Genomic DNA, 13,645 nt, shown 5'->3' on the forward strand with positions numbered 1-13,645 from the left:
AACAATTTACCCTGCTCGACCTAACATTAGCTCCACTGTTGTCCACAATGTGAACAATCTTCCACAATCTTCTCCAAAAACAATTCAACATGACAGAAACTCCTCTAAATCCCAACAGAACAGAACATTAAACACTAACAAGTATCATACTTGTTTCACTTTGCATAGAAATACATTAAAATAACTTTAAAAATAATTGTAAAATTTCTCAATCCAGTACCATGTGAAGCATGCTGGGAAATGAAAATCCCCTGCCCGGTTTCAACAATACATTGATGCAACAAATATTACTCACATAGTCCCAACACAACTGGATTAAGTGAACATAGATGGATTGTACACAGTGAAATTAAGTTGAGCTGAAATGCTAAAGAATTGTGTTTGTTAGCTCATTTTAAATAAGTGAATTGAGATCAGTAAAAAGTTGATTTCTAGTGTACTGGTTTAGTATATTCAATAGAGCTGCTTTCCCTTTTTTCAGTGCACCCTTTACCTAGATTACAACTCTGCACACTCTGAGTATTGTCTACAAGCTTCATGATATATCTTTTTATAAAGCTATTTATTCCGTATTGGAATATACTGAATAATTATATTTGCAGGGCACCTGTTGGCTACTTTCATCTATCTATCTATATATATATATATATATATATATATATATATATATATATATATATATATATGTGTGTGTGTGTGTGTGTGTGTGTGTGTGTGTGTGTGCAAGCATCATGAAAATGCATTATGCATTATTATCATTTAGAATCATGAAAAACATTAATTCAGTCAAGTGTCAAAACTTTTGACTTGTAGTTTATTTAAATGCAAACAATGAAGCAAAAAAAAAAAAAAAAAAAAAAAACAGTGACTTCAACAAGAAAAGACTAAAAAGAAGAAAAAAAACAGGTCACACTGCCAAAACAGAAAAAGCTACACATAGAGGACAAATGACATATTTTGGCCACTCTGTTCCGCTGTGTGTGCGCAATCTTATTTCTACCAAATTTTTAGGGCTGCCCCCTAATATTCGACCAAAGGTTAGTCGATGAGAAGAGTCTTGGTTGACCAAGTTTTGATTGGTCGGTTGGTCGCAGAAAAAAAAAAAAAACTCAACAGGAGAGTTGCAGAGTTGTGGTCACAATGAACTGCTCTGTGGAAATAAAGCGAACTGAACTCAAAGCACCTCCTGAGCTGAGATGTCTGAGGTCATTTGCAGCACTCATAGACGATACTATTCTTGCAACAAAAAAAAAAAAATTCAGAAGACAGAAACAAAGAAATAGTGAGAACCTTTTACATGAGACTGCACGCCTCCGAACAGCACGTCATACATGCGCATAGACGCTTTTCTGTCATCTGTTCTTAATAATATGATAAAGCGTGTTTCTTCAAGTGTGTGTCTACGGGCAAATTATTTGTAATATTAATTTGATAATAATAATAGCCTAATGATAATAATAATAATTTAATACATTAATGGGAAAACAAGCCAAAAATCATCTTGATATCATCAAAGGCATCAGCTATTGGCGATCACTCTGACCATAATCGATCCCCGAGATCATCGTCTGTCGGCACAACCCTAAATTAACAAAATGTTCAGACAGTCTCCTTGCTGGTTTATCCGACACATTCATAATCATTACCGCTTTTGCCGGTGACGCTGTGGCTCGCTTTGTGCGTGCGCTTGTAAAATTTATATTTTAAAGGCTCATTATTACAGTTTAGTGTTTCTCTGTAATGTAGAACAGTGTTAGCAATGTTACTTATAACATTCTTTCTTAGCCCTGGAGCTCAAACCATTTTCTGATGCCCCCCAAAATATATATAGGCTATTTAAATAATTAATTTCATATCATAAACATGTAACAACTAGTCGACTAATGGCTTAAACTAACGACTACTAGCCGACTAGAAAAATCTTTGCTCGGGGGCAGCCCTACTAATTTTACACCACAATTTCCATTTTAGCACCTTCTCATTCTGAATATGGCCTCCTGCACAATAGAGAATCCTCCTCTGGTGCAAACATTAATACACAGCGCTCAAATCCTCTTTTCGGCTTTCAGACTCTAAAAGGTTTAGTGTACCCCTAGGCCCCGTTTCACCTGCTGAGACACATTACTCCCTCCGCTATCCACCCCTTAGTCAGTCGAATCTCAATTATAGTCCCGCGTCTGATATAGGATCAGTTCCTCCAACACCACCTGCATCTCAAACACAAGGACATTAATAACAGGACTGGCTCTGAATCAGCTGTGGCAGGTATGAGGTAATAGAAACTGGATGCACCCTGGAGAGTGATATGCTGCAATGATTCCCAGAGGAGACGGATCAGCTGTCTCTTCGTATAGCGGGAGTACTATTGCAGATGTGCGTGGTGTATACTACAGTGTGACTCTACAGGTAAGCAGCTGTGGATTCTGCTGATGAAAGCAGCCAACTGTTATTTAATATTAAAATAAAAATGAAGTTTTGTGGCTTTTAGTCCATGCCTTTTAGTGCTAAAGCGCTGTCTTTAGCAAGCTTAATGACCAAATGAAAAGCGTATTAAAATCATTGTGATATTCACCATGTTGGTTAATTTTACTGTATATTGCTAACAAACAAAATCACAGGGAACATGATTAATTTGGCTAACTCTACCACCTACCTCAAATCTTGGTTCACAGCTGTGACATAAACTAAAGACTACTGGCTATTTAAAAAGAAGGTATAAGCTCTTTGATATGTCCTGCACCAACTTACTATTTTAATAGGAAATATGTCAATAAAGGAAATAAAACTGCATCCGTCAAGTGATTTCATGGGATCTTTAAAGCATTTTAGATTATGTGACAGTATGACTAATTTATTCTGATAATCATTTCTTTACTTCTCATCAATTGGTCTGGGATGGTGGAGTTAGCTTATCACACACTGCTAACAGATGCTTGCGTGAAATCTCTCCGGTTGTAATCCCTTGGTAATGGATTGGTCAGTTGGCTCAAACCACCCCGGCATCAGTGGCTTAGGATAAGTGCATGTCAGCTGTAGCTTTTATACGGGTCACTGAAAATGATGGTTTCTTGACATGATTCACAGCGAAAGGAAACCATGGAGGGAGCCAGCGCTGCCCAAGCTGGGCAAAAACATGCTAAAATGCAAGCAGTCTCAGAAGGGCATCTACCCTGAATGACCTTCTTCTCGATGAAAGAGAGAAGAGGAGACAGAGAGAGAGAGAGAGAGAGAGAGAGAGAGAGAGAGAGAGGAAGAGGAAACAGAGAGGAAGGAAAGGTGGAAGGTAGAAAGAAGAAGGCCAGAGGGCAAGCTGTTTCCTGTCAGGAGGGTGAAAGAGTAGCACCTGATGCCAGTGACAGCAGAGTGAAAGAGGAGGTGCTAATGCGTGGTCTCAGGTAATTTCTCTCTCTCTCTCGCTCTCTCCGGCTCCCTGATTCAAAATAAGCATTCGGAAAATTGCCAGTCACTCTCCTTAATTCCATCTGTCTGTTTAGACAACTGGTAATTACCGGTGCTGCTGACTGTTTTTCTGTAACATCCATAGAGATCTCAAATCACACACGCACGCATATATAAGCATGCATTCATGCCCCCAGGCGTGCTTCACATACATGTTGTCATTCTCTTCTAACACCTTTGACAGGAATGATTTGATGGTGAGCACTCACTGGGAATCACTGACATGCACAGAACGGGGGCAGCAGGGGTGTATGCCCCTACCCCTTTTGTTCACAAATATAAAGGTGCCCTTTTGGTCATCCAGAAATTAAATTGAAACAGTTAAATAAAACAAAATTAAAATCTCGTCATAATCTCACAATAACAGTAATAATGTGTTATGATATTGCTTTGTAAATCGCGGGCATATTAAAGAAAATTAAGCGGAGGTGTCTTTTTACAGCAGATCGGGGGCGGATTCCAATCGCAAGTGATCCTCCCTATGCCCTACTTACTCCGAAGTGCAGAGCCTTTAAAGTGGGTACTCATTCATGGCATTACTGTATGAATGTACCCTTCGCTAACATTCTTGTGGAAAGGCCCAGAAAAGATAAATTTTCTCACTTTCATTTTGAACGAGCTTTTGAGTGGCATCCCCTCCCGTAGGAGTGCCCTTCAAGGATGCAAAAAATGCAATTTTGAGGTGCCGTTACCAAAAGGTAAGATAAAAAGTCCACTCCATGTATTGTGTTGTAAGTTCATCAAAAGAATAATACTCGATTGCTACTACATTTCCGACATCGCGTACCACTAGTGTAGACAGATTTATTAATTATAATGAGAGTTTTGCGTCCCTTTCAGTGATATAAATTAAATTAGTCTTTTATAGAATATTGACATAAACTGAAGGAGCTGTCAGGTTCAGCCAAAGTCAGTTTGGTTTGTTGAAACTAATAAGCCATTAGACTAATCACTTTCAGAAAAATACCATTAGGCTTCCACAGTACCGCATCTCCCTATATGCATATTATGCAGTCTGCGTAGGGCACCAACTCCCTAGGGGCGCACCGTCATACCCTAGGGGGCACCAGAAACTCCACCAACTGCCTTTACTCATATGTTATGCGTTATTCAAGGACCCTGTAGCATTCGTGGAATACAGTCGATCACCTCGCGCTCGCACTTTCTCATCGCGCCTTCGCACCGTGCACCAGGTTACCAGGGTAATGCCATGGTACTGAATGATCTATCATATTCATATTTCATGATACTGTCATGGTACTCCAAGGTACTTTAAAAAATACCATGGTTTTACTATGACACATGTCATAAACATGGGGTTATCACAGACCATGTCTGAAAATAAATAAACAAGTGTATTACCATGGTGCTTTTTGTGAGAAATATAACAGAATAGACTATTATTTGTGATAAAGGAAAATGGAAAAACAAATATGTACAGTATATATACAAGAAAATGGTTAAATATTCAAAAAGCAAAGATATTAGTTATTTATAATTACTACTCATTTAAATAAAAAAAATAAAATAAATAAATAAAAAATCAGTGCCCTTTTTATCCTTCCGCCTCATCCTGCTAAGGTCTGTGCACGTCACTGCTGGGAATAGTATGGTTATTTTAGTGTTGCGTGAACTTCTATGGGTGCAGCATAAAATTAGACGTGATAGATGTGTGGTTATCTTTAAAAAAATAAATACATTTGAAGTGTTAACCTTTATATTTGGAACTAAATAAAAAAAAATAGAATAAGTCTTTTGCTAAATAGGACCTGTTATTAGTCTTAGCCTCAGATAGCAAAAAAAGGCAAGAGCTGGCTGAAATCAGCAGTTTTAATTTGATTGGACATGAATTGAAACATTGTGTTTTGCCGTGTATAGGACAAGGCACAGTTATTGCTCATAGGGCCAGTCCAAAGCTGTGAATTCTGGTCACCATGAAGACAAATCCTAAAAAGTTTTTTAGTTCAAGAATGAACAAAGTGACGTTGATGAGTTTGCAGGTTGGTGTATGAAACCGAAATTAATAAATAAATGTAAAGTCACACCTGAATATGAGTCGCACCTGGTCAAAATCGCACTGTTGAGAAAAAACAAACAAAAAACAGATAGGTCACATCTCTGTATATGTTGCACTGACAGAGATTGCAAGCGGCAGGCATTAGGACCAGGGAGCAGCCGTCTATCTTCTCTTCAGCCGCTCAACATGTCAAAACACGCTCCGCGAAGATAACCTCGGGATCTACGCATAGTATCACACAGTATTTGGCCTTGTTTTAATTGGGAGCACCTGCTTTAAGTAATCGTGTGTAACAGTTTTTCATATTCTGTTTGTGTCATGAAAAAAAAAACTTGACAAAAAAGCCACATCTGTTTATAATGTATGTAACTATGCTGTATACAAATAAACAGCTTTTAGGTAGTAAAACAATGTGCCTGTTGTATTCTATTCATTTATTAACATTAGCGACTGTCTATCTATTGTTATTTCTGACATTTGTCACCCTCTTTGCTCTGCACTGATTATCAGGTTCACTGACTGAATGTTTTTTACTACGAGTGTGATGAAACTTCATTTTGTGGGCATGTGAGGAGTTGTGTTTGACAGCAGTCTACAGTTACAAGTACTTTGTAAAGGCAAAATTCTCTAAATAGGCTACTTTAAAATGCTACTACTGACTTTTTATTTGTAAGAATATGTGTTTTGGTGTGCATGTGTTTGACCGGCCGACATCAGTTACATATAAATAATGTAAATAAATTGCTTCGGACTAAGTCACAGGACATTTAAAAAATGTGACATGTTCCAGAGAATACGTTATTACTTGTGGATGGACAGAAATTCTGCTTACAGTCTAAAGCAAGTCTAGCCGGTCGCAGATTGATTGAGTTTTTCCATGCCTGTCTAAAACCTTAGGGATGTCATAAAATATCGATATATCGATAAGTGATTGGCATGTTATTTTATCGAACATTTTTGAGGCATCAATATATTAACATCAGACAACATTTAAATTAGAAGCCTTATTTGTGTGCTTTCAATTCATTGTCAGTTGCCTTCCATTCAGTGTAGTCTGACGTAATAGCTTTTGGAGACCACAAGGGGGCTAAACATTACATTTACTGAAGCCGGTCGCGGCATGGACAAGGCACAGATATCACACACACATTATGAGCTGATGGCAGTCCAAAGTTATGAAGATTTTGTACTTCTTCAAGAATTAACAAAGTGAAGATGATGAGTTTGCAGGTTAGTATATGAAACTGGTGTAACTGTGCAAACTCAATTTAGGAACAGCAACGTTTATTATGCAATTTCCCTGTATGCAGCACTGAATAGGTCTTTCATTCAAGCTGTCAAACCACAAAACAACATTCTTGTAACTGAAATTACATTATGTATGCTCTATGAAAGATACTTATACACAATATATCATCCAGTAATGACTAGAGTAAATAATCTTTGTCCTTTGATAATGATTTGTGTCAAACTTAATGGAAAACTATGCAAGTTGAGCGGCGTGGCTCTGCAAAGTTTTTAACAGCCTCCGGAGATATCAAGCCTGTGGTGTGTGCATAACTTCGTAGAAAATAATTGTTTCAAATTTTAGAATGCATCATGTCGTCCACCTGATGCATCTGGTGCGTGACCCACATTAATTAACCCTGGCGCTCACACTTTATTAAAGTTGTGTTGAGAAATATGTTTGAAAAGTCAAAGACTATTGTGCAAAGAGCAGCCCTATTTATATCTGAAAAAATCCCAATATAGAAATAATCATCAGGAAAATCTTCAGATTATCGATAAGTGAAAACAGCATTGATCCCAAGCCTACCTATTTCATATAAATCCACCCCTAAATGGCACATAAAACAAAAATAACTTGTTGCTTTTCATGTGGGTGTTTCTTAGCCACTATTGGCCGCAAACTGGACCAGACTTTATGACGATAGTCTTAAAGTTAGACAAGACTAGACAAGACTAATAGTTAGACAAGACAAATAATCTTATAAAAGTACCACTTTTGCCACTTACCATCTTATACTGTATATTAGTAATTTTTAAATAACATTCTTTGACATGTTTAAATGAAAGTCTTGAAATAAGCTTTTTTCCCCTGCTATATTAAATCTTGGTCTATTATTTCAAGAGCTAACAATAAATATTTCAGTTTCAGCCCATATTTAATACATATCAGACTCACAATAATGTGCCCAAAAGGATTAAGGATTAAATACGTCTAGAGCAACATACGCAAACAATTACGGTCCTCCAATGTCAGTGCTGTGAGTTATGACTGAGGCTTCTGTGCCGGGTATAATGAAGGCCTACAGATGGGCTGACTGTGATTTACTGTACTTATATCATAAATCAAGTTTTCATCTGCTTATTTAGAAACAGGTGATGCAGCTCACAGAACCAGTCAAAGGTCAGAGAGACAAACTGGCAAACAAATGCGGTTTAAACGAGATGCCAGTGTGTAGAACCAAGTCTGGAATTCAGAAGTTATGTTCACACAGTCAGTCTTTGGGATTGACAACTGTTTTTACAGAAATACTTTCACAGAATCAACTTTCAAGGTTGTGATACACTGTTTCCTGTGATTTAAGCTGTTTGTTTCTACATTTAAAAATGTTGCATAAATGCACAATAGGTGCATGACACACCCGCTCTCATTTATAACCAAACTGTGTGTAAAGATAACAATATTGAGCACTCTAAAACAGAACTTGTAACTGTGTTCTGCTGCTGTGTGAACGTAGCCATTCTTTCTGTTGCTGTCTCTCTCTTGGTTCATCCCTTCATCTCTAGGCCTTGTCGATGGATCTACACTGTGGCTACTGCTCTAGAATACCAAACAGAGGAAGTGCAGAGTGCACTGAAAGGGAGGAGAGATGACATGAGGGACTCTGAGACATGGACATATCGATCGTTGAAGGGAGAGGTGAGGGAGGGAGAGGGGACCGGACAAGACTGTGCAGTCCCTTCAGCTCTCAGAGGAAATGCTGAATAAAACATCAGAGGCCTGCTAAAGCCCACAGTACAGTGTGTTCACTTCTAAGACAAAGACAGACCGGGCGGGCAGAAAGAGACAGAGAGCCAAAATGGCTGCCATGTGAATGGCTGTTAAATTCTTAAAGTTCAATGTATGATGTCAAAGAAATTTAGAAGACAACCAAAGAAGTCAGTAGGTTGAGTAGAGCCCCAAAAACCTAGAAATCATAGACAGTGAAACTAAAAGCCAAGGCATTTAGCTTGATTTATGACTTTTGATTTGATAAAACAACCGTGTGTCTTCCCCTTGCAAGGCCAATGATCAACTGTGCTGTTCAAGGACAGGATTTTTTTATGTTCCAAAACTAGTGAGCAGTTTTGGCTTTGTAGGTAGGGTTGCCAACTGTCCCATATTAGCCAGGACATTCTGTAAATTGGCCAAAATGATTATTCCCATATGGGACACCTACTGTCACATATTTAAGCACTGAAATGCCCCCCCGACATTCAGGTTTACGTTTGGTGTTTGGGTTAATAAAATATGCATTCCTATTGACTATATTGCATAATTTACATCTGAAAATACAACTTGCTTTTGGCTCCACTCTGTGGACATTTTACATGGAAAATGTGATGGATATAGCTGCAGGTAGAGCTTCTCAATCGGAAGGCTGCAGCCTAGTTAGGCTGGATATCTCGGTTACCTCTGCTATCTCTGCTCGGCTACATCATCAAGCACCATCAAAGTCCATCTCAAATGTGATGATCCTTGGAAGGCTTTTGGAGGATGCATCAAGTGCATCCTTTGCAGCCTTCAATCACCCACAATCCCTTGCACATGCACACTTACTAGACCATCTCATTTTAGTGCTGAATGCTGAGGAGGAGTCTAGCCTACAGCCTCAGAAGGACTAGTCTAGGAAGGACGCAGCCTAACAAATTAAGAAGCACCCACAGGGAGCCCCTAACCTAACCATTTCCCTGTGTGGAAGTGACACCCCTTTTGGAGTTGGAGCAACCCCCTTTTGGAGTAACTCTGCCCCTTCCAAAGTAACCCCACCCTCTTTTGGAGATTCCGCCTTTATTTGGAGATCTTCGGCCTGCAGCTTTACCTACTTGCGGAATTGGGAGTTCACAAGTGCTCAAACGTTAAACAACACTTCAAGCTTTGGCAACTTGTGGTCAGGGATTCGAATTTCAGGAGCAGAACTTTCGACATACTGTCGCCGAATTCACAGTGAAATCAGTCTAAATGAGTTATTGATTTTATGTTATCCATTTTCTTCTTTTTCTCAGGAGTGTTTCTGCAATAACTGCCTCTGATGCATAATGTAACTATAATATTGCAGCTGTATAACATCTGTGTGCATTGTCACACAACAACATCTCTTAGAAAGCTAAGTAAAATGTTTACCATCTATACTGTCTGTGAAACTGCCTGTGAAAAATGTCTTGGGAATTTTGAGCAAACACAGTACAGTATGCAGTAAGCACATAAATTAGCTTTGTGATATAAATTGTTGCTAAATGAATATATGTGGTTTAAACCTTGACAGCTGATCACTTGATGCCTTACTTGACTGAAAATTGTTCTGCTTAATGAAATAGGCAGTTGGCATATGCACAAGGTGTAAAATCTTTTTGAAAGATGCAACACGATGGTTTCCATGGCACCGCCTATGGGTTTCAAGGTGAGCAGGACCTAAAAAAAGACTAACCGTGACTTTGAGCAGCAGGGAGGATGCCAGTTAGTGGCATATCACTATGACACATTAGATGAGACAACTTTTTGTATCACACTGAAAAACAATGAGAAATGTGTTGAATACAATTCAGAATATTTGGAGAGGTGCACAAATGTATGTTTCAGATTATTAACATCTTACACCCTTTACAGCAATGTATATCAAATTTATTTTAGACATAATATGACCCCTAAAACCCTGTGATGAGGAGGGGGGTGTGGCTTGGTCGTGATGACGCACGCATGGCGCTGAGTTGACTAATCAGTGGGAGAGAGATACCATCTTGAGAGAGAGAGAAAAAGTGGCTCGCCGGTCCCCATACACGCTGTCGCCTGATCCTCGGCCAGCTGGGCAGCCGGCAGATGTCAGCGGCTCCTCCGCCTCTTGGCAGACGGCAGCGAGTTCCCCCGGCCCCTGGCAGGTGGCAGTGGCTCCTCCGCTCCTGGTGGCCGGCAGTGGCTCCTCCACTTCCTGGTGGATGGCAGCGAGCTCCCCCGCTTCCTGACGGACGGCAGCAAGCACCCCCGCACCCTGGCGAACCACTCCAGTACCACCGAATCATATCTCCTCGGTGTCGCGACCCTCCAAGACCGGCGAGGACTCTCCAACATCCCTCCTCCCTCCCAAGCTTTGGCACCAATGTAATCACTCCTGCTCAACCCGCTCTGAGCAGGATTTGAACCGGGGTCTCTGGCATGGGAGATGGGCAATGAGGAGGCGGGAACCAGATGAACAGTCAAAATAAACTTTAATAACAAACTGAACTCAAACATAACATAAACTGCAAAACAAACAAAGACACACACACACAGCTTTGTGCATCACTCTTTCTCTCTCGAACTGGCGTCTTCGGACCCCCCTTTTCTCTCTCCCTCTGATTAGTAAACTCAGCGCCAGGTGTTCATCACAGCCCGGCCACACACCCCTCCTCGTCACAAACCCCTTTAACCATGGTAAAAATCTGTAACGCAATAGCTGTAACGCAAGGCTTCAAAACGCTTATTGCTTTTATAAAGTGAAGCTGGAGATCCTTATCTGTCACTCACTCGACGTTGTGTCGATGTAGTGACACTAGGGGTCACTCTTGGGAACCCAAAACACCTCTGGTCTTTGAAAAAAGGCCAATGAAAATTGGTGAGTGGTATTTGCATACCACTCCCCCGAACATACGGGTATAAAAGGAGCTGGTATGCAGCCACTTATTCAGATTTTCTCTTCAGAGACGAACGGTCGATGTTCACTGAGCTGAATTCCCACGGCTTTTCATTCACCTCTGCTGGATCTGACAGCGCATTTCAGCGGCTTCTCCCCCCCTGCACTGGTGCACTGCAGAGAATGCCCCTGGGTGCTTCGGCAAAAATATAAGAGTATATTCTAAAAAAGAGTATATTTCTCTAAAAGAGAACACACGTATCGTCTTTTTAAAGACGTGTCTTTTTAAAGATGCCTTTCCGTTTGTGTGTTATTCCTGGTTGCGGTCGTTATCTCTCGCCTTCTGACGGTCACGATCGCTGTCTTTCGTGTATGGGCGCTACCCACATGGAGACAGTGTTCGTGAATGGATCATGTACTCATTGCGAGAACATGACCATGGCAATGTTGCGGTTGTGGCTTGCCTTCGTAAGAACGCAAGTCACTCCAGCGGCTCCCCGCCTCGGTCCTTCTACCTACGGGTATGAGGCCAGCGCGGATAGCGCTGGTTGCAATTTGGGGACCCCAGTGGGACCACCTCCACCGGGTATCCCATTGGACCTCCCATTCCCCAGCACACTCGTCTGCCCCTATCGGGCTTCCGGATGAGTCCACCGGCTCATCTCACGGCGAGTTCGACCTCTTGTTCGGAACCCGCGAAGGTGATGAGCTCTCAAGCGCAGCATCGGAGAGTGGGCTCGTCCAGTTTGACGCGGAAGCCTCAGCTGGGCTCCCCCCCTTGGGTACGGTCGCAGGCTAACGCGGAGATGATGGACATGCTTTCCCGGGCAGCCGTGAGCGTCGGGCTAGAGTGGAACCCTCCGCTCTCCCCTGAACCCTCGCGGCTCGATGACTGGTTCCTGGGCTCACGGCGCCACTCACCACCCCAGTTCCTTTCTTCCCGGAAGTGCACGAGGAGCTGATAAGGTCATGGGAAGCACCTTTTACTGCCCGGTCCTGATCTTTCAGCCTCCCCGCCCTCACTACCCTCAATGGTGGGGCGGCCAAGGGCTATTCGGCGATCCCCCTGGTGGATAATGTGCTTGCGGTGCACCTATGCCCGCAGAGCGCCACCACCTAGCGCGGGCGCCCAAAGCTCCCGTCCAAGGCCTGTAGGTTTACATCGTCCCTAAAGGCCAAAGCCTACGGTGCCGCTTCTGAACTCAGCACGGCCACGACACGGCATGGCACCTCAGGCTCTGCCGCGAGGCCCCACCCACTGGTACATCCGAAGAGATTGTCCCCTTGGTCCCCCTCGCCCGGAGCTTGGACGCATGGCTTGCGCTTTCCAACCCGTCGCAATGGCTGGTCCGGACCGTCCGACTCGGCTACGCAATTCAGTTCACCAGTTGTCCGCCCAGGTTCACCTCGTTGAAAGGCGAGAATGCCGCTACCTTGCGCTACCAGCCCTTGCCCCATTAAGGGAAGTGGGCATTCACATCCTCAACTATCTCAACAATTGGCTAATCCTAGCTCACTCTCAGGATGTGTTGTGTGCACACAGGGACCTGGTGCTCTCGTACCTCAGACCTTCGGGTCAACTGGGGAAAGAGCAAGCTCCTCCCGGTTCAGAGCATCTCTTTTCTCGGCTTGGAGTTGGACTCAGTCTTGATGACGGCGCACCTCACGAACTAGCACGCACAGTCGGTGCTGACCTGTTTGAAGGCATTCAGACAGAAGTCAGCAGTTCCACTGAAACTGTTTCAGAGGCTCCTGGGGCATATGGCGTCCTCAGCGGTGGCCACTCTGCTCGGGTTGATGCATATGAGACCGCTTCAGCACTGGCTCCAGACTCAAGTACCGAGATGGGCATGGTGCCATGGGACACATCGCGTGGCCATCACGCCGGTCTGTCACCACCTCTTCAGCCCTTGGACCGGCCTCACGTTTCTACGGGCAGGCGTTCCCCTAGAGCAGGTCTCCAGGTGCATTGTGGTTACGACAGACGCCTCCAAAACGGGCTGGGGCGCTGTATGCAACGGGCACGCAGCCGCCAGCTCCTGGATGGGCCCGCGGCTGCGTTGGCACATAAACTGCCTCGAGCTGTTGGCAATTCTGCTCGCCCTGCGGAGGTTTCGGCCGTTGATCCAGGGCAAGCATGTGTTAGTTCGGACAGACAACACGGCAACGGTGGCATACATCAACCGCCAAGGCGGTTTATGCTCCCTGTACGCTATGTCACAACACGCCCGCCGTCTCCTCCTCTGGAGTCAGCAGCACCTCAAGTCGCTGCGAGCCACTCACATCCCAGGTGACC

General features: G+C 42.8%; 1 protein-coding gene across 1 annotated transcript in view; it reads right to left on the reverse strand.

The window, feature by feature from the left end:
* Window positions 1-13,645, reverse strand: part of LOC127413031 (A disintegrin and metalloproteinase with thrombospondin motifs 2-like) — a 321,044-nt gene that overhangs the window by 210,842 nt on the left and 96,557 nt on the right. The gene's annotated exons all lie outside the window — the stretch shown is intronic.

Source organism: Myxocyprinus asiaticus, chromosome 22, assembly GCF_019703515.2.
Source record: "Myxocyprinus asiaticus isolate MX2 ecotype Aquarium Trade chromosome 22, UBuf_Myxa_2, whole genome shotgun sequence".
Lineage (NCBI taxonomy): Eukaryota > Metazoa > Chordata > Actinopteri > Cypriniformes > Catostomidae > Myxocyprinus > Myxocyprinus asiaticus.